Here is a 21335-nt window from a genome sequence, read left to right as displayed (position 1 = left end):
AGTTCCTTATATTATACTTTCATTCTTTTTTCTCTCTTAGTGAATCATACAGTATGACTCCGACTGAAAAATGTAAAAGAAATAATGATAACAATGAACACAATGCATGAAGTGTCTGCAGAACATTATAGTTTTTTTACTTTGTGTAAATATGAATAATACAAATAAGTGCTAGTGAAATAAGAAAACTCAGAGATGACATCTCTTTCATCGTCTCTAGCAATTGTTTTGTAAGCATACGCTGATGAAAAATTGTGTTGGTTTTAAAAGGAATCTTTGTTTGGGAGACTTCATGTGAAATTATAAGATAGTTTACGAATTGCGACATAAATGGCACAATAACACCGAATAAACATGAAGTTTGCAATTTAAAGGGCTGAATCTCATCTGACATGTAGATGTCATTTGTATGTACCGATGTCATTTTTTACGATTAAAATAATATTTGAATCTTAAGCATGGCATTGAGAGGTTCTCTCCTGCAAGAAGATCTAGGAATGATGTAAATTCTACACATGTCACTTCAAAATTCAACCGAATATGCATATAGTTCAGTTATTTAACTTCATTTTTGACTGCGAGTTGTTTTCGAGACCGAAGACGTTTACAATTTGAATTGCGAATTGTTAACCAGCGCTGAGTCAAACACTGCTGTCAACTGTGATAAGAAACAAAATTTCTTGGCGGAAATTCTTCCGTTCAGTTTTCACTTTCTCGTTTGGAGAAGGGGATGTTCCTCGAATAACTATTTAGAATCATAAAAAAGTTCACTGCATTCTTCAAATTTCAGTACATCATTGGAAATACAAAGCTATTCGTTATTATTGTTCATCTTTTTTATCGATAAGTGGCCAATTCATTATTTCAAATTATTACCATATTGTTTATTTCAGTAATTGCGTTGATTTGGCTAACATAGTGTGTTTCAAGAGGTTCAGTTTATTAGTACTTTTTTAGTATACTTGGTGAACATATTCAATAGTTGACGTAAACAACTTAAATTGCCTGTTTGTATTATGTTTATTAAATAATTTATCTTCCCTAAGTGGAAGAAAGGCTGCTTAACTCGACAGATTAATAGTGTTTACTCAGTAAGTTGACCTACTTTTAACAGAAAATTTGCATCTCACAATCTCAAATAGCTTTCGGCATTTTCGTTGTTAATTGGATTATTACCCCACAGATTCACTAAAATCAATATTGATATTCAAATCTGAAAACATACTTTTGTTGATCATCATCCTTCTCAACGATTATCGATCACAGATTATTTACTCGCTGTTTCCATAGGAACCTGTTTCCTAAGCTGTTTTGGGTCTCTTTCACGATGTCTAAATTTATATAATAAAGCATGGCGTGACGTCATTTTTCTGTTCTATTGATCCATTGGGTCCATGTACCTAACCAATTATTGGTAATTAGATAAGATTTTAGAATTTTTTTTATCTTGAGATCAGTAATCCTATACGTATTACCTTTTCTCTTTTGTAGCAAATTATAATTATTTTGTGTTTTCCTGTAATTAAATTAATCCCTCAAGCCTTTGTCTATCTGTTCCATTTCTTAGTTAACGGACCTGCAACAATCGCTGTCTTATACAAAACATTTTTTACTTGTTTTCTCTTCGCTTCCTCACGTGTATAGCTCGTATTGTAATTTGATTTCCTCATTTATTGCTTCGTTTGTCAATGTGTAATTCTCCTGACACTTCCAGCAGTATGATTGCTTCGTTTCCTAAGTGCGGGTTCTTTAAGTCAAATAGTGTGTAAGATTTTTCTGTGATAAGATCATAGAGGAATGTTATTTATAGAGGTAAAGGGAGGAGAAATATAGCACTTTCCTATGATCGATAGTGCACACACACGTGTGATGTGTTCTGTCTTTGTGGTTAATAAATTCACAGCAATTTTTTCTGGACACTTGACCTTTGACAGTCCTTTGTTGGATAACCATTCAGTTCATGGTAATTATTAACCTCCTTTGGTTTGTTCATAGATAACTTTTATAAGTTCCTTTTTGGCGTAAGAAAATATTTGATTTAATCCGAAGCAGGGATTATTTCCTATGATCGATAATATTCCAAAAAGGCTGCGATGCATTTCTAACAGAAAAAAAAAGTGAAAGCTTCACAGTCTAAATTTGGTTTCTTTGTATGCTGTTAAGAACATCATTAGCATTCTTCTACTAGGAGCAAAAAAGGTGACATATTTGAAGCTGTGGCATTTCAGTCTGCCTGCCTAGTTGGCCTAGTGATTGCCATATCCTCTCTGCAACCAACATGCTGTGGCATCGAATCCCGCTGTAGGCATGGAATGTTTGTGATTATCTTTACATGAGAGATGAATTTCTCTCATGTGAATCCTGAAGTGGATCAAAAAAGTTTCACGTTTGGCCTCCTCTAGAACAGGGTTTCCAGAATATGTAAAAAAATAGACAAAAATCCTTATCTCAGCACTAATGTACCACAAGCTCCAACATTTCGTGAAAGGGAGTTACATTAAAGAAAAAAGCTATTGATTTCAGTGGTAATTTTGAGTTTAGTGAGTTCAGTGAAAATGCTTCTCTGAATTATTAATCTTTATGAATTTTGAACGTTAGTTAGGCACTCAGTTAATTTGTAAATTAAGCACCTGTCATGGAATGTGTTACGGTTATTTTTGTTAACAGTTATTAGTACTAATCAGTTTTGAATGTCCATATGAACTACACATATTATAAATGTGTACGAGAGAGAGAGGGGGGGTTGAGAATTTAGGATGATTGAAGTGTTTGGGTTTTATCAGAATATTGTTAGACAGTATGTAGCTCATCTATTGGTATGTGGGGCTCGTTTGTCTTTCGATATGCTCTAGTTTTTCCCCTGAAACTTTACAGTAGCTCATAATCTTTTAAAAAATAATTGAAAGTTAATGTTATTATCACCCTTATGGATTTAGGTCTCCGTGATGCAATAATAATATCTGTTTATGATATTTTTTGTTTGGCAGATAGGAATTGTTAGGATTACCTTAAAAATAACAAAATATCTCGTATGAAGGTTTTCTGCTATTGTTTCAATATGATGTGCTCTTATCCGATAACAAATTATTCATAAAACTGATGGAAAAACTTGGTATTGACAATATGCACGAATTAGGTTTCTCCTTCCACACATTTTCCTTCTTCAGCAAAGCAACTCAGATTATTCCCCCCCCCCTCCTCAATTTCTGAGACTGGGGATAAAAAAAACAAGCGATTTCGGTCAGTCTTGGTAAGAGGTGGACTTAGTGAAAGTAGTTTCATTATTGCATAAGTGGGTTATCAAGCAACATATTGTAAATATTCGTCGACCTCGTGCCAGATAATCACCGAACTGAATTTTTTTCACTACTTTTTGCGTAGATGAAACTAGACTGTTTATTTATTACTATGTAATAGAAAGACGTCAGTTAAACAGGTCGTGCACAGGCCATCATATATATTCATGTTTCGGCTTGAGAAAACAAAGAACGTCACGTATGACGTCATTCAAAGACGTTTGATTGCTAAATATATCTATTGGGCGTTTTCTGCGTCCCAGAATTAATACGATTCGAGCAAGAGAGTTACGAAGCACGAACTAGGCTATTCTCGACATGAACATATTAATAATAATGTGAATGTTTCTCGTACTCGCGCGACTTTCTCTTCCTGCCACTGTTTGTTTTTCTTGGCACGCTGGGGTGGTTGACGTTTCATTCATGCACTTCGCTATGGTATAGGTATGAATACTTAATGGATCCTCTAACTAAACAGTCCGCGCGTTTTATCTTCTTGCCACAGTTATAGTTTTGGTCACGCGCTTGCTAGCAACCTTCTATAGTAGTAGTAGTAGTGGTGGTGGTTGTGGTGTTGTTACTGTGTGGCATTCGCCGCGAACTGTGGATTGTCAGTTCTAAGAAATGAACCAAAGATGAATGTAATAAGATATCGCATTTGGTAATTCTCTGCCAATACCTTTAAACTTATCAAAAAGCATTCTTAGAGGTGGATTACCGTTTTTATATCACTATCACCTTCACTACTAAGATTAATTCTTTTGAAGATATCCACTTTAGTAAAATTTTTAAATTTTTAAATATTAAACATTTACCTTCACTACTAAGATTATTAATTCTTTTAAAGATATCCGCTTTAGAAAAATTTAAAAAAATAATTTATTGCTGTTCTACAATCCGTTCCCTCAAGGCGCTAGAAAGCTGTTTATGCAATACCTTAATTCAAATACATTAGCGAAACAATATTTTTAGAACCGTCGCCTGTTTATCACTTGTTACGAACATTTCGCAGCGTAAAGCTCCCGTTAAATTCCTTTGTTTCTCTGGGCAAATGTTATTCCGGGAATCTTGGCGTGTGCAGTTCATTGAAATTTGAGATTTGGAACCTATACAAAATATGGAAAGCCATATTTTGACGCAAATTCTTTATGAGATTATATTATGAAGACTCTGTTGTTCAATCCGACGATTTTTATATTTAGAAAGATGCATCGTAGTAGACGTCAGATTTTTGGCGAAATAGTGCAGACCACCCACATTATGTAATATTCATCCAGGGGACATAAAATTTTGCCTTTTCTTATTATGAGAGGTGTTACACACTGTTCCGCTTTTTTAATTTACTGTGGACTGGTGGAAAAAAAAATCCCCCCCCCCATATCACTCCAGACCTTTTTTTTTTTATTCGTGTGGAGTTCCCCCAGTTCCTAGACCGCCTCTTAGGACTGGTTGAGCCCTCTTAATGAGGGATTAAGTAATATATCCTATGACTGTAGCCTGTGTGTTCACGGTGCCGGTTTGCCTACTTGCGGGTTAAAAAATCCCAGATAAACTGGGGGAAAACCCTGCTGTCCGCACCCAAGACTGGCTAACTTGGCTACGGCTGAGAAAGATCCTTAAGCTCTTCACGTTGTCGACGGGAATCGAACATAGGACACTCCTTCCCCAGACATGGTTGCGAAGCGCATAGCCACTAGCTATGCGCTTCGCAATAACCGCGCGGACTAGACCTATTGTGAGCACCACTTTAGTTTTTTTACCTTAATAGAGGTTGAAACCAGTTTAGGTAAAGATCCTTTCCATAATCACCTAAATTAGGGGATTATAATATGTGAAGTCAACACCTTCTATATACAAGTAGATAAGTTACGAAGATACTTCACGCACAAGCATTATTTGTTTACACTTTGGTAAAATATTTACTAATACCATGTTCTAACAAAAATTCACATGGAGAGAAGATACGAGAAATAAGAAAACTCTCATTGACTGTGTAGAAAGTTTTACAGCTTTGTTACACAGTAAAGTATGCTAGAATATAATGCATTTTCTAGCATACTTGACTGTGTAGCAAAGCTGTAAATCTTTCTACATAGTGAATGAGAGTTCTCTTATTTCTCGTATCTTCTTTCCATGTGAAGTTTTGTTGGAACATGGTATTAGTAAAGACTAATCCATGCCCATGGTAAGAAATCCAGCATATTCTTACCTTTATTATTAGCTTTTCGCTTTTCTCCAAGTTTTCCCCAAGATATTTTTATGTCTGGAAGTCATTTTTTGCTCTGCTGCTTAGATCTCCTACAAGGACCTGCTTTCACGTTTTTCTTTGCATCAATTTCTTTCTCTAATGCCTCAAAAATTCTCCCAATTCTTCCTAAGTAGAATCTTCTGTGGAAACACAGATACAAATATGTCACATTTCCAATTCTAATGTCTAATTTCCCATTCTGATCACATCATTCTACTTGATTGCGTGCCATTCAAGAAGATTATCCTCATGTTGAATGTTGAATCCTATAGCTACTCATTCTATTTCCTTATCGGTAATGCCTTCATCTTGTATTCGTTAATTAGAAGAATTATCACCTTTTTTGTCCTCTTTATTTCGGTAACACCAATAATGTCGATCTGGTACCTTTCTAATTTTCTTCCCTTTCCACTTCTTTTTCTTTAATTTAATACTTATGTTGACAGTATTGAATTCTGACGGTGTTATGTTTGAGGTTTGTTCCACTAGCTGACTTTCGCTGTTCGCCCTGTTTCCCTGAAAAAAACACCTCGGTCCTATATAACTGGACGACCCCCCAGTTGGCATGAAATACCATCATTCATTTCCATGCTGTACCAGTTTTTGTTGTTGTTTTGGTTTAAGCCGATAAGAATACACTTTGGTCGGCTAAATCGAAAACTGACAGCCCATTCCTTATTCTTTCGGTATCCATATATCTTTCAGTATCCAACTAACGGGTTGCACCACAAAAGGGAGAGGATTACACATTAGGTTAGTAGAAGCCTAGTTGGTGTTCACACTCCTTAAAAGGATATCCGAAAGTCTCTTCCCAGCAGTTACATAGCTTTAACCCATAAGATACCAAGTTAATGCAATGTATAATTTCCATCATTCAAATTACAAATTTATATAATCCAAAATTGAATCAGGTGGATGTTGTCTTATTGCTATTTCCGTACAGCCAGTAAAGTTATTGCAATGTCAAATTTCCAAGTAATGGGAACATTAATTAGAAGTGTCGTATCAGACATTCTTGAAAGAGTGTTACTTGGAACAAGATATAACATAGTTTCATTAAGGGGAGTTCGGTTATTACAAATCTCCTTACTTTTTATGAAGAAATTACAGAGGAAATGAATCGGGGTAATAGCTATGCTGTAATAAATACCTGATTAAAATGTGCTAAATAGATACTAATGATTACCCGATGAGATAGGCAGAAATTGGTTCAGAGGGTCTTCAAAAAACTAGATTATTAGGAGAGGGTGTTCGGTGTTGTTAAGATCATTTTTGTTCAATTTGTTCATAAAGAGTTATGTTCAAATATTAAAATTTCACTCTTTACTGATTTTGTAAAGTTAGGCATTCAATTGTTGGTTAAGGTTTTTATATGACGATCTTAAAAGATTGTAAGAATGAATAGGCAAGTGGGAATTTCAAATTTAATCTAAAAGCATGGAAGCAATGCGATTTGCTATGAAGATAATATAATGTTCAACTTATAATAAGTTAAAAAAGTAGGTAGGAAAGGAATTGAGTATTTTGGTTCATTTGGAAAATATTCAAGTTTAAGAATCACATTCATAAGATCGCTATTAAAACTCAACAGATTGTAAGCTTCGTTAAAAAAAGACTTCACTTATAGAAGGAAGTTGAGATCCTTATTCAAGTCTCTAGTCAGGCCAATATTGAATTATGGCTCACTTTTACTCAACAAAATGTGTTTAAAAGCTGACAATTTTATTCTTAACGATATGAACACAATACTAGAAGAATAAAATAAATACAGGTTGTTTTTAACCAGCTAATATTTCACTAGATTTCAAACCAGCATGTTCGGAGCCCAGAAATATTTGTCTTTGGCAGCGACCATTGACCGATTAATCTCACTTTTCTCTGACATTTGTTAAATATGTTGAATATTTAAAACTCGCCGTGATGCCGGTTATTTCACACAGAAAGGAAAAGTATACAAACAAACGAATGGGACTGCAAACAGCTTTTCCTCTATCCTCTACTTAAGTTAGTTTCTGTATAGAATATTTATAGAACAAAGCATTCAACACTGCCGAGCTTAAACCACTAATCTAATTAATATTAATTAATCTAATTATATTGTTTAGATGGTATGTTTACGATTTGATCCCAGGCCCATACGTGTTACTAACAGTGAATCTAATAAGATGCACTTTTAGTGATTATAAACAACCAGCATACAATAATACACTTCACAATAGTAAAGAAAACAACTGTATGCCTTTCCTAGTTACACGCTATTTTAGCTGTTCATTATATTTTGCAGTTTCAAAAGACTTACCCCCCCCCACACACACACACGCACGCACGCACTGGAAGAAGATATCTACATAAACAGTCACATCATCATTCAGCAGCCTAACAGTGCATCGTCCTTAAAGCACTAATACATATATCCAGGGCTGTTTATTCTAATAATATGCAGCTCTTTCCACAAAACTAATTTATTTTCTTTATATATATTTAGCCACTGGCTGAATGCACCGGTGTGCAACAGATAAATACTGCATGTGCCTCTTCCTCCCACCTTGTACACGGATCCATATAAAGATAGCCAAAGTTCTTAACAAATATAATTTCCACGGTTAAACTACACATCCATGTACTTATACGTTTCTTCTAAGGACAACCTTCAGCCATCGGCACAGCACATCATGGAAGTAAGTATGAGTACATCAAGCTATCAAAAATTTGAGAGACAGTAATTTTAAGAAACACTTCTAACATAGCATCCGTAAATAAACTTTCTTATATAGGGCGCTTTGGGGGTGATATTTTTTCGTCGCAATCTGAATTGTTTTCTGCAACTATATAATTGCTCCGAAGATGCTGGTTTGAAATCCAGTGAAATATTAACGTCTTAATAAATCATTTTATGTGGTTAGTTATTTTGATTATGTTTCCTCAACGAAGTTTTTAATTGTCAAGAAAGTCAAGGGTGTTCAAAGAATAGGTACTAATTGTATACCACGATTAAATCATAATAGTTATGACAGTATGTTGGTTAGTTGTATGCTAATAAATTTAACTAACAGGAGATGGAGAGGAAATATAATTTTAGTTTATAAGTTAGTTCATGACTTACATAAGATTGCTGGAGACTATCGCGCTTGGCTGAACCAGGTACTGGATGACGATGAAAATAGTGAAGGAAAGTTAGAACAAATACATGAAGTTGATTTTTTACTGTTAGTAGAAAAAAATATGTACGTTGGCCTGCAGAAATAGGTTATAAGAAGCAGGTAACTTAGGTAGTTACATAAATAGAAAAATGCATACTTTTTGCTTAAAACATTAGATGGTTATTATAGGTAGAGAGTTTAATTAAAATCTATGTATAATGATTTTCTAATTTACAAATGTTAAACATATTGATATTTTTACGTGATTTCCACCCACAACAGGTTGTAAACGTATAGTACATTATTATTATGGAAAGGTTAAGAATCTTTTTTATTTACTGTTTAATTTATTTAGTTGTACATAATCTAGAAACCCTTCCTGCTCTAACGAAGCATGGAACTATGCTTTTGAAGTTTCTTCACACCTCCAATAAACGAGGAGGTGATCTCATACTGGGTGATGAAATTCATCTCCCTTCCAAAGACTTTCACAAACATCAATGCCCACGGCGGAATTCGAACCACAGCTTGCTGATTATGAAGTACAGTACTTATGCTAACAGCCAACCAGTGCGATAGATTGTTACGTTTGTATATAACCATGTGCTGAAAAATAATACGAAATAAAAAATGGGAAAAAATGAAGTAAGAAAATAAAGAGGTAGAAGATGCGCGGCAATATGAAAATAAAAGAATATAACATTTAACACATTTCAAAGTAATAATGAGTACATTACATAATTATATAATTGCTATATAGTTATGTAATGTAACATAACTATATAATTTAAAACCCAGTTTAAATAAATCTTAAACTGGGTTAACTGTCGTCCAGTGAGAGCGTTTTGATGATATACTCGTATATAACTTCGACGCGTTTGTGATTTTATGCCTTGCAAACTGTGTGATTAAAATAAACATTGGAATGAGCTTAACAAACTTATATGTATTAGAAATAACCAAATTTCTTTAAAATTCGTTCAGCTAGAATCTTGGAATAGCTTGAATACGGAGACAAAATAAATGCAATAACTGTTAGGCATTTTATTAGGCATCCGAAATGGTTTCGAGTTCAGTTCTGATAATAACGAATGATTTCACTTATTATGACTGTTTACAACCTTTAACTTACATGTTTGAAATGGCACAAAAGTGCGAGTGTTGCTGTTGACAAAAATGCATGTATGTAATCAGAATCGAGCAGTATCCCATAATGAAAAATAAATGAATGTCTCCACAAATTGAACTATATTTAATTAACAGAAATGAATAGCATATAATAATATATGCAGATGAATTTTATCTCAGCGTAGCTTCATGTATCTTCCTCTAGAACTGGGATGGGCCACGCGTTTTATAAACAAGACTTGTTTGGCTGCAGCCTTCATGTTGTAGAGCAGGGGTTCCCAACCTTTTTGTTTCCTAGAGCACATTCTAAAATAACGATAGAGCGACGGGCACCATCTATTTTTTCAAGCAATTTTTTTGAATTCGTTTGTTAAATGAATACATACAAAGTTTACATTATAATCAAATGTTTTATTACTTAAAAGTTTACATTAGAAAAATTTAAATATATATACAGTATGTAAGTTAGTGTGATCTTCGGCATAGCATTCCATTGGCCAGTGCTTCATAATTAGGAGAATATGATGATATTCCAGTTCTTAAACTGGAATGAACAACTTCGAATGCGCGTCTACTTTACATTGTATGCGTTTAATTCTCGTCATGTGTCATTAACGCATGCGTCATATAGCATGCCATGAATTGTTGCGTGATTATTTCAAACTATACGGCACACGGTTGAACAGCGGCGGGCACACACAATTTGGTCGAATGGCGCCATGGTGCCCGCGGGCATGGGGTTGGGAACCCCTGTTGTAGAGGAACACTTCTCGCTATCTGACAATAATTAATGGAATACAGATGTAATTTAAATTGGAATAAATTGATTTAATTGATTTAATTTTCAACATTTTATTGTTAAAGGAAGTGGAAACTGCACCCTTCAGATGCATGCTGCGCTAACTGTGTATGTGTTTGGCGAGCCAAATGCATCTGTTAGCTGTTCTGGGTACTGAGGAAGATGCTTCTGCTTGTCGTTAGGTGGATAAAGCTAATAAACCGCCACTCATTGAACTATTTGATGTTGCTTTGGTTTATTGTTATTTCACTAGAAATAACAGAAATGAATAGCGTATAATCATATATGCAGAATAATGCACATGTCAAATGTAACCTGGTATATTTGTGTCAATGTAAAGCTACGCTGGTGCGAAGTCTTTCCTTCTTCTGGTATGTTCCTAGCACTGCAGTGTTATATTCCTGTACCAAAGAAAATACAGTGGTATCTCGCTAATCCGAACTAATAAAAACCGGGATTGTTCGGATTAGCGAATTTCCCCCCAAGAGACAACAATAACTAGTGTTTAAGACGAAAATAATCAGATTCTAATGGTACACCAATTTAATTCTGTAAATAAATGAAGTAACTGATAGAAAAAAAACTACTGTACTGTAATGTAAAACTTAAAAAATAATACAGCACACAAGTTTATTTTAGTGAAAAATTTAGTTTGTATGTACCTGTATTGTTGAGGATTCTGATTTAATAAAATTGCATAGTTCAGTACATAACTTCATTTGCGTAAAAAATATCACTTTCTTGTTCACAACACACAAAAAAGTTTCACAAAATAACACAAAAAAGTTTTTTTATTTCTTTGTAAAAAAGTCACTGATTTTCTTTTGCTTCTTGGAAACTAAACTTTTTTCGAATGCTTCTTCACCGAGCAGCATTAGCAATAAAATTTTGTGGAATGGCATATCATTCTGCTTAGCACATTCTATACACATATTAAGACTGTCAACCGCCTCTTCATGTTTTACTTTTTTTTTCTTCGAGTTCTTTATCGTCTTCTAATTCATTCTGTAGCATCATATTTATATTTATGATTTCAGCATCTGATTTGATTTCGAATTCACTTTCGATTCGACCTGTAATCCATTCCGTAACATCTGTTTGTGAAATTTCAACATCTGTGGATTTATATTTTTAACCAAATTATACAAGTTTTGAATTTCCTCTTTTTGTGTATCACCGTAGTTATCTTGGTAAATTCTAGAAGGCTACAGTTTTTTCCATAACCCTCGAATTGCTTCAGGTTCGATGGCTTCCCAAGCAGCAGCAACTAAGAATGCTACATCCTTCAAATTTATATTTTTTACTGATGTGGTAAAGTCATAATTTTGGGAAATTACATTTAAAAGCAGTTCGGATTACTGGAGGGTTCGAACTAAAGAGGTTCGGATTAGTGAGATACCACTGTACTCACTGTGCTTTTATTATATCAATGGTGCAATTGTTGAAGAATTGGTAAGTTCGCTTATTTCAGTAAATTGCATATATCATCATCATCATCATCATCATCATATCCCCCTCATCCATTCACCTTAGGACGGGTTGAGTTCTCCCCCCTACCGAAGGGGGGGTTACAGCTAATTAATGCAGCCGGGTCACCACTCCTTGCTGCATCCCCCTAAGGGCAGTATTTCTGACGGTATTTCACGGGGCCGGTTTGCCTGTTCTGGGAGGGGGGAAAAAACCGAGTTTTCCAGGAGAAAAAAAAAACGCTACCTCCGTATGAGACCGGCTAACTCACCTTTAGTCGAAAGAGACCAGACAAAGGTTCCTCACGTCATCGACGGGAATTGAACCCAGGTCTTTCCGACCAAAGGGCTTCGTCTATACTGACTAAGCTACGGAGAAATTGCATATACCACTTATTAATCACATTCGTTGGCTAGAAATAACAAACATATATTTACTTCACCTCACTGTATTTGTAATGTGCAGTATATAGAGAAAATTTTCGTTTTTCTTTATGACTTCAGAAACTTGGTTTTTTTAAAAAAAATGTGATGGTACATCATAGAAACATGATGATCTATCTCAAACTATCATAGAAACAAAATTTTATATATAAAGAGAGTGATATCAATAACAGGTTTATTTTAAAAATTTATGCTTATTAATCATTTCTCTCTGTATGCTCTTTAATTTAATGACTTCGCATTATTTATTATTTTCCCCGAACACGTGATGCTTTTTTCCCAGTTTGAGCCTGTTTATCAGGTATTTCCTGATAAACAGGCACTAGTCTTACTTCATTTTCAGGGATTGGACACCTGGAAGAATGTGTTTTTTTTCTATGTGAATCCGATCTAACCAAAAGTCGGAACCTATCTTACATTAGTGCAATAGAGTACGATAGGATAGAGTATAAGAAATCTATTGTACATTTATTCAGGATTAATTAATACGAAAACTCTACTCTAGAGACCAACTGTGGAACCTTAAGCCACTTCAGGCCTCCAGTAAGCATGGTGATAGTCTCTTTATGAGGAGAGAACTTATAGAGCGACGAAATTCATCCCGCACCTAAATACATTTACGGTCGTCCTTGTCTGCAGTTGGATTCGAATCTCACTGCCTGTTATGAAACATTTCCTTTACTATTAGTGTTTTTAAGCAAAAAAAAAAAACAGACAAATCAGAAAACCTGGAGTTTTCATGCATATAATGGAACGCTACAAAATAGGGAGCGATAAGCAAAACGGCTTAAAAGAAGCAGTCATAAGAGATTATATAAAATGACAAGTATTGCGACGTTACTATATATATATATATATATATATATATATATATATATATATATATATATATTGTATGTGTGTGCGCGCACACATATACTTGGATTATCCATGTGGCATGAGAGTTTGTCTTTGGTAATAATATTCTTTACATTGTTCCGTCACTGTAATTGTACGGTAATGAAATCTGGTTTGATGTTCAAACTTATATCACCAAATTGAAGAAAAAATAATGCTCTCTAAAGTCGGCGTATTCCAATACTAAGATTAACATTTCGATGGCTGGTGGTCATTTGTGAAGGCGGAAAGTGAAAATAAGTGCAAATCTTGTTCGTCATAATACTTCCGTTCAAAATCATCAAATCTGCTATTTGAGTAAGGTTTATCAGGAATCACATTACTGAATGTTTTAAATTTCGTTATGATGTTTCTGTATCTTTTGCTATTTTCTTTAATATAACCTAACGTTTATGCTCTTTTTTATTTTTATTTTGTTCGCTTTCAATAAATTAAGTCGAAAATGTTGGCTATTAATTTCGGTTGAATCATGGTAACGGAAATACAACTGGAAGTAATGTCAGAAAATTCTGTATCGCGTTTCTTAAAGTTTAATAAAAACTCTCCATAATTATTTTGCATTAATTCTGTATACAGGAACATCACTCCCCAAGTATTAATTCTGGGGAATTTTGGTGTTCCTGCTTACAGTGCTGAAAAGTTAAGAATTTTTCGGATAACAAAATTGGAAACATGAAATATATTTTTAAAATGCCGAAATGTCATTCGACTTCAAACAATGCAAGCAAAAAAAAATCAAATATCTCGTAGTGCGTTAGGTGGATGTAATTATCGAAAAAAAAAACTAGTCTCGTAGGAATTGCATAAGGCTAATACTAGAATGTTATTGCATGTGTTGAATTTTGGCATTTCTCCAAATTAATTTTCACTTTCGAAGTGTGACTTTACTCTCATTTAAGTAATTCTCACATTGCAGTACTGAAATGTCATTTGCCATCTTCACCCACAGATTCGTTTTGGGATGAATGCAAGTTAAACATACGAACATTTCATTAAAACTTGGGAAAAAAGAAAGTTTTCAGATAGAAGTCTCGAAAAATATTTTCATTATACAGAGTCGGTACAATAAAAATTCTTCACAGATTTACTCGCCGTTTACATAAAAATATTTTCGGTTCACTGAATTAAATCCTGATTTTCAGGAGTTTTTTTGCCATAAAAGTATCGTTTTAAAGAAACCACAAGTTTTGCGTTGCCATAATTTGTGTTAAAAAAAGCCTTTTCTAAAGGAAAAAAACCTTGCAATTCAGTGAGGCTAGTTTATTTTTTAGTGAACGATGATTACAAGCGGCGTATCATTTGAACATGCTTTTAAATTTTGTTAAGATGTTTTTAACATCTTTATTTTTTTAATTTAATATAATATCCTTTCCTACATTCGATTCTTATGGAGTTTTTTTTTTAGTTGAGCATGCATTGTGATTATTTTCGGATTTTCTGTAGGGTCTGGAACAGGTGTTTTCTAATGGGTGTATGTTAAGCACACGGTTCTTACTCAGAGAACAAAAACGAACTAATTATTGATTTAAGCAAGACAGAAATACATTCATAAATAATTTCACGTCTCCTGATATCAAGTAGGTTACTGTGAACGAATATATGACGCATATATAGAGTTGAAAATATACCACACACACACACACACACACACACACACACACACACACACACACACACACACACACACACACACACACACACACACACAGTGACGTTCCATTTGTTTGTGATCTCAAACAGTTTCCATTCCCTTAATTTACTATTCGATATTTAAGAGAAATATTAATTTTTAAAATTGCATGTTCACTTGGGACACAGACTTCCTACCTCCCCACTTGTTCAGTAATGTTTTTATGTATACTTGTAGGATATACCACGAAAACAAGTCATATGTTTGCTTCAATTTTCGAACGATTAGAATTAAAAACTCGTGTTCATAGGAGCATATTATTCACTACCAAGTTTTATTGCTTATAAATTTAAAGTAAATGCATTTGCATTTCAGCATTATTAATCCTGATGGTGCTGCATTTTCCAGATATCATTATATTTAGTTATAATAATATCTGCAAAATATTATATCTAGAGAATCACAAAACAATGCATACAGATAAATATAGCAACAATTTATTATTGGTGCGTCTGTTGGCTAAGTTTATTTATCTATTATTGTTTTTTCCATTACATGATGATTTGCTTAGTTGAGTGTACATTGTTTTGATTGTTGCTCACTATATGCTGGGCAGCAACAGTAAATGAGAAACAACTCATAAAATATACTGGAATTGTACATATAATCTCAATAATAGATAAATGCATCGGAACTACAACAGACAAATACCGAGTATTCCAGTACTTCTCATAGCCCCAAATGAATACAGAAATTCATTTTGCAAAGTATTTTTCCATTAATGAACAATAAAGACTGGTAAGCGTAGTTATGGCTAGAGCATCAGTAGATTAAAATAAATGTAAAGCTTAGCTTGAAAGTTAATAACTCTGTAATTATTTATTTTAATCATACCCTTATAATTGCATGACTTACACCATGAATTATTGGAGCTATATTGAATTCGAATTGTCTCCTAGTAAAATAAAATGCGATAAAGCGATAATTTAATCCAATAGCAAAAATAACAATCATCACATAGATTATTACTGTTACAAACGTACACTAATTTTGCTTTTTTTTTCTTGTAGCTGAAGACTGGCTCTGCGGAGGTTTATTCATAGTTTCGACTTCTAGATAACCTTCCTGTAGATACCATGCTCAGGTTAGTTAGATTCTTAATTAGATATTGAAATATGATTGCTTCTCCGAATAAAATTATAATCATTACAATTAAATTGGTGTCGTAATAATCACAATAAATTATTCATCAATGCTCTAATCGGCTTGTTTGTTATACTGACGTTTGACGTTCTGATATATTAAATCAGTCAGGTATCTGTACTATCAAAGAACCTAGCAGCAGAGTTAAAAACTCCTGCAAGAAACTGTTTCTGTAAGAGGAAGGCGTCACCAGATAACCAATTTAAACGTATTTAGAATCGTCAACGGCAAAGACAGTAATAATATCAGTCGATGTTGGCATCTCTTTAACCTGCTAGATGAATTTTTTTTTTCATTTCAGAGAGCCCTCCAGAAAGAAGACAGAACAAACACGTTTATAATAGAAACTTGGAAGTCCTGTAATGAAGAAGTGCTTGTTGTTACTGTCGTTGGGAGATTGCTTCTAAGCAAATTCGAATTAAACAGACTACCAACATAAAATATATTGTTTATTTTGCTTTCATATGAGATACTTTTTTTTACGGATGAGCTAGTTTTTCACCGCTTTCATGTAATTCTGTGTTCTTTAAATTAAATTTAACAAATATCTAATGTCTCTTAGCCTCTCTGCGAGACTTTTCAATCTCTAGTATTACTGATTGGATTTGATGTAATGTACAACGTGAGCTGTCCCAGAAGCATTTAATTATTGCCCACCTACTTAATCTAAGACACTTCATCTCTAGTTGAGTCGTGTCTTTACTCTTCAGTAACCTAGTTATTAAGATATTAATTGGTAATGGTTATCTGATGGCTCGTGTCCTATTCTCGATGACTTAATTAGGAAATGTTAGAATGCACCAATTTCGTAGGAAGAGGTTCTAATTAGGAAAGGATTAAATCTATGGGAAATATCTGGCTAATATTGCAGCACCTCTGTGGTTTCTAACAGTTACATCAACTTGGTATAAATTTCGTAGAATTTCCATTTCTTCCTAATGATAGAAAATTGTTTTGTGTTAAAAGTTCAACATTTAGTTCATATCCATTTCTAAGAACCACTTAATACTATAGGAAATGAATCTTAGATTATTATAGATATTTCTTAATACAGGAACGCCCTGTACCAAATAATCACTTCTTTAATGATATATTTGTCATGGAATGTGATGTGGTATGAGTTTGTATTCTATTTTTAAATCCGTTTGATAGAACAATTAGAAATAGTTTTCATTGTTAAGTGATGATGCATCCGTTTGTACTCGTAGTACACAGTTATATACGCTATTGTAGAAAGAGTTAATAACGCAGTTGTAAAGTCCACCTATAACGGATATTTCTTATAATGACGATTATAGTCGCTGCATCCTGTATGGTGCTCTATCCACCGACCTACCTTTTTTTTTTTTTTTTTTGCAAATGCCACCTTTCGTAAGTAAAATTTCTTTTTTTTTTCTTACGTCACAGACGAACCCGGAAGAATTTATATTTGAACTTTTGTATGCAGTCCCATTCTTCTCTGGTTATTAGCCATTATGACGTTGAACGAGCGCGCCAGTGACGTCAGAGTCTATTGATTGCTGTCGTCAAAGTCACTGCGTCCTGTTTTCGCCTAAGTAATTGTTGAAAGAATGGCTTGCAGTGTGGTAGACTCCGCCAACATTGCTGCATGGGTCGAGGGCACACAAACAGGTTATTTGTTAACTGCTCTTAGTTTACCCAAGAAACAATGGACGGCCGCGACTACTTACTTAGTAACAGCACGTGTTTGCGAATTGTCTAGGCGTACCCAAGGAAAATCGACAAGCAGTTATCAGATTGCTCTAGGGATTCTGTTTTCCGTATCCGGCTTGAACAGATGCAATTCTTTTTTTCTTTTTTATCTCTTTGTGTGTGTATGAGAGAGAGAGAGGGAGAGAGAGAGCGTAATACCAGAAACTTTCTCTTTTATTGCCTGCAAGTTAGTTCTCCTGTAGTGAAACACATATGGGAATACGGACTTTTCTTCTTATGCTTTATTCTGAAACTGCTTCATATTTATTCTCCGAACTAAAAACAGCACCAAACTGGCAAAGTCCGCTTCGAATTTACACTAAAAATAAATGAATCTGAAACATACTGATATAGTGCGTCTCTGCTTTCCATTTGTGATACCAATTCCTTTAAATCAGAGTAATTTGCAAAAAGAGCAATAAGGGTTTCTGGAATATTCTTGCTGGGGACATATTTTGTAAGGTGAAAAGCTGCTTTCATAGCATTATATGAATGTAGTTCTTCACGAATTACACTGTCATTGTATCTAGAATTTTATAACAAATAAAAGCATTTTAGCAAAAAGATGCTCCTGTGAATGTTGCTTCTCTGTCATTACTTGATTCATACAGGGGAAACAAATATACTACACTAGATTTGTTTAGCAGTGTTTGTCTCTGTGGGCTCATTTAATGAGTGCTAGTTCGATTTTTTTTTTCTTTAAAGAACAGAGCGGTATGTATAAAGTGATTTATAATATACACGATGAAATGGGAGATGAATTTTATCCCCCGGGTGTCAGACTTGGAGGCCTGAAGTGGCTTGAAAAAAATTCCATATATGATCTTTTAGAATAGGGTTTCCGAATCAGGTAAAAAATTAATAAAAAAAACAAAAAAAAAACCGTAGCTCATCCACGGTACTGAAAAGAGGGGGCTTGTTGCCAACAGTTTGTTCAAATTGGCAAGATGTTGGCACAAGTCACAATTTCTTCCCTTCAGTGCTAGGAGCGAAGAGTCAAATCAAGGAATTTAAAACCGCAGGATACTAATTACAAACTGAAAGAACTAAATATATATACTTACTCCAAGTAACGTCGAAATATAAAAAAAAAGGAAATAATTTATGAAAAAGGGTATATTATAGTAGAAGGAGTTCCTAACAAAAATGTTTAGATACTTTTTTCCTAAAAAAAGTCATCGATATTTCTTTTTATATCACCTCCGCATCGTAGAGGTTGTAAAATCTGTAGTGTATCAGTGCTGGGTGTCGACATTTAATTTAAAGTATAAATGGTGGAAGAAAAAATACTTCTAACTTGGGGTTTGAATAGCACCTGAATCTAAATTATTCAAACCTCTTTGGATGCTGCTTTGACAAGCCAGTACCATTGCTGCTTTAAAAAAAAAGTGCACTGATGACTAACCTATGCATACCGCTGAAAAACATTTTATGTAAGCATAAAATTTGTATGTGAAATGAACATATGTCTCTTAAAAGAAGATTTGTTCTCTGTGTCTGTTTTGTAAACAGAGAAAAGTTTAGCACCTGATGCATTCATATTCCAAACTGACTGTATAAGGTGTCTTTTGACTCTGTTTAATGCTTTTGTAAACTAAATGGAGAAAAGTAAAAAGCTTGGGATGAAGGCAAGGAATTGGAAGACGTTTTACTGTGATTTCAACAGAGAAATCTAGAGTATTTAGTTATCATGTAAAAAACTTAATGACTGTGTCAAACATAGTTTATTATTAGTACAGTTTATTGGGAAACGGCAAATTGTGCGATAAAATTTTAATCTGTTACATATAGCCTAAATTTAAAAAAAATATATTTTAATATTTTCATTTTCATTACTTAAATGTAACTGTATGAAATAAATAAATGAATACATCCACTGTGCCATTTCCTTTCCTAAAGGGATGATAACGACACACATGTTATCTCTAAGTTATTGAAAATTCGTTGGCATTCAGTTTACATTCATTAACATCTTCGAGGTTCAGCACATTCCTTCCCACGGAGTACAAGATAAGAGACGTTGCTATTAACTGCTGTTATTTGTGTGTAGGTGGGTGATTGTGCTTTATGATTGCTTTTGATGACTTGTAGGATGAATAACCCAAGTTTCTTTCGGGAGGAAACCCTATTGCATACGCTGTTGAGCGACTGTCTGGAGATCTAGAAATCTTATAATGACCTGTATATGTCTGTGTGTCTGTGGAAATGACGTTTCGTCCATAGCGCTAGAGCACCAAAATAGGAAGTTATAAAGTCGATTATAGTCGTTGAATTAAAGAAACTTTCTCTTTAAGCCTTTTTTCTTTGGTTTCGGTTTTCCGAATTAGTCGACCTTTGGCACAGGCACGTAGGGTTTTTTCTCCCGGAAAATCCGATTTAACCCCTTAAATCGACTGTAGAATAGAACTCGCACTGTTTCAGACAATAATATAAAGTGTTGGAGTACGGTCCGCGAGTTGGCGCAGTTGTCTACCGTACCCCCCCCCCAGATCCCTATCCCAAATCATTGATAGCATTAGGCCAGTTGTCGGTGATGCTAAGGGTGGAGATTAGTTTCCAGCAGTCTTCAAAAAGTTAGTTATGGCTAAACAGCCTCGCCTTATTCCTTTCGCCGCATAAAACGTGTTAAAAAAAGAACATATCCAGTTTACAGCCAAAGCAGATAATGCACATAGGATTAACCGTCCTGTGATAAGCAGCATCTGGCTTGTAAGAAGCTAAGATGAAATGCGATATACAGTCCGCCTTATGACGCTTCGCTTTAAGCCGATTAGCTCATACGATAGTTTTAGCAATATGATGCTCCCGTGAATCAATCCTGAACTATTTGTTTATGAAAACTGGTGCTGCTGGTTCCAGTGAAAAGAAGAAGACACGTAAATTTTTACATTTGATACTAAGTTTAAAATGATTCAATTTAGTGACGGTGTATCGAACATTATGTAGGACTCAATCTAAACATATCTCACACTGCAGTTGTTATAGTTAAAAACAAAGATAAAAGTCCAAGTGAAGTGCTACGCTAGTTAATATTGCAGTCTGTAAATGTGAAAATATTATTGCCGATATATAAAATCTTTTCATGATTTATTCGAATGACCAAACTGGTCGGAGTTTAAGCTAAATTATTCAGAATAGCTTGGCTTGAGGAAATTTTCATCCATTCCAAAATTTTCATTTGCGAAAATTGTTCTTTATTTTTCGTTTATGTATCTAACGTAAAAAAAAACATTTATTTACGTCATTTACTCGCTTGTATGACTGCTTAAAATATTATTAAACCATTACATGCATCTAGAAGTCGGGGGAGGGGAGCAGTGATTCTCTATACGACAGTGGTCTGGAACCCTGTCGTATGCATGTATTATGTG

At 34.3% G+C, this 21335-nt stretch overlaps 1 protein-coding gene across 1 annotated transcript in view; it reads left to right on the top strand.

The window, feature by feature from the left end:
* LOC150104747 (uncharacterized) overlaps window positions 1–21335 on the top strand; it is a 157434-nt gene that overhangs the window by 72306 nt on the left and 63793 nt on the right. Inside the window, exon 2 of the mRNA XM_090395927.1 lies at window positions 16119–16192. The gene's annotated coding sequence lies outside the window, so the exon portion shown is untranslated. The remainder of the gene's footprint in view (window positions 1–16118; window positions 16193–21335) is intronic.

Source organism: Typopeltis vanoorti, chromosome 7, assembly GCF_054136105.1.
Source record: "Typopeltis vanoorti isolate ZY-2024b chromosome 7, IOZ_Tvanoo_1.0, whole genome shotgun sequence".
NCBI lineage: Eukaryota > Metazoa > Arthropoda > Arachnida > Uropygi > Thelyphonidae > Typopeltis > Typopeltis vanoorti.
The sequence above is the reverse complement of the archived record's forward strand: the minus strand, read 5'-3'. Positions and strand labels throughout refer to the sequence as shown.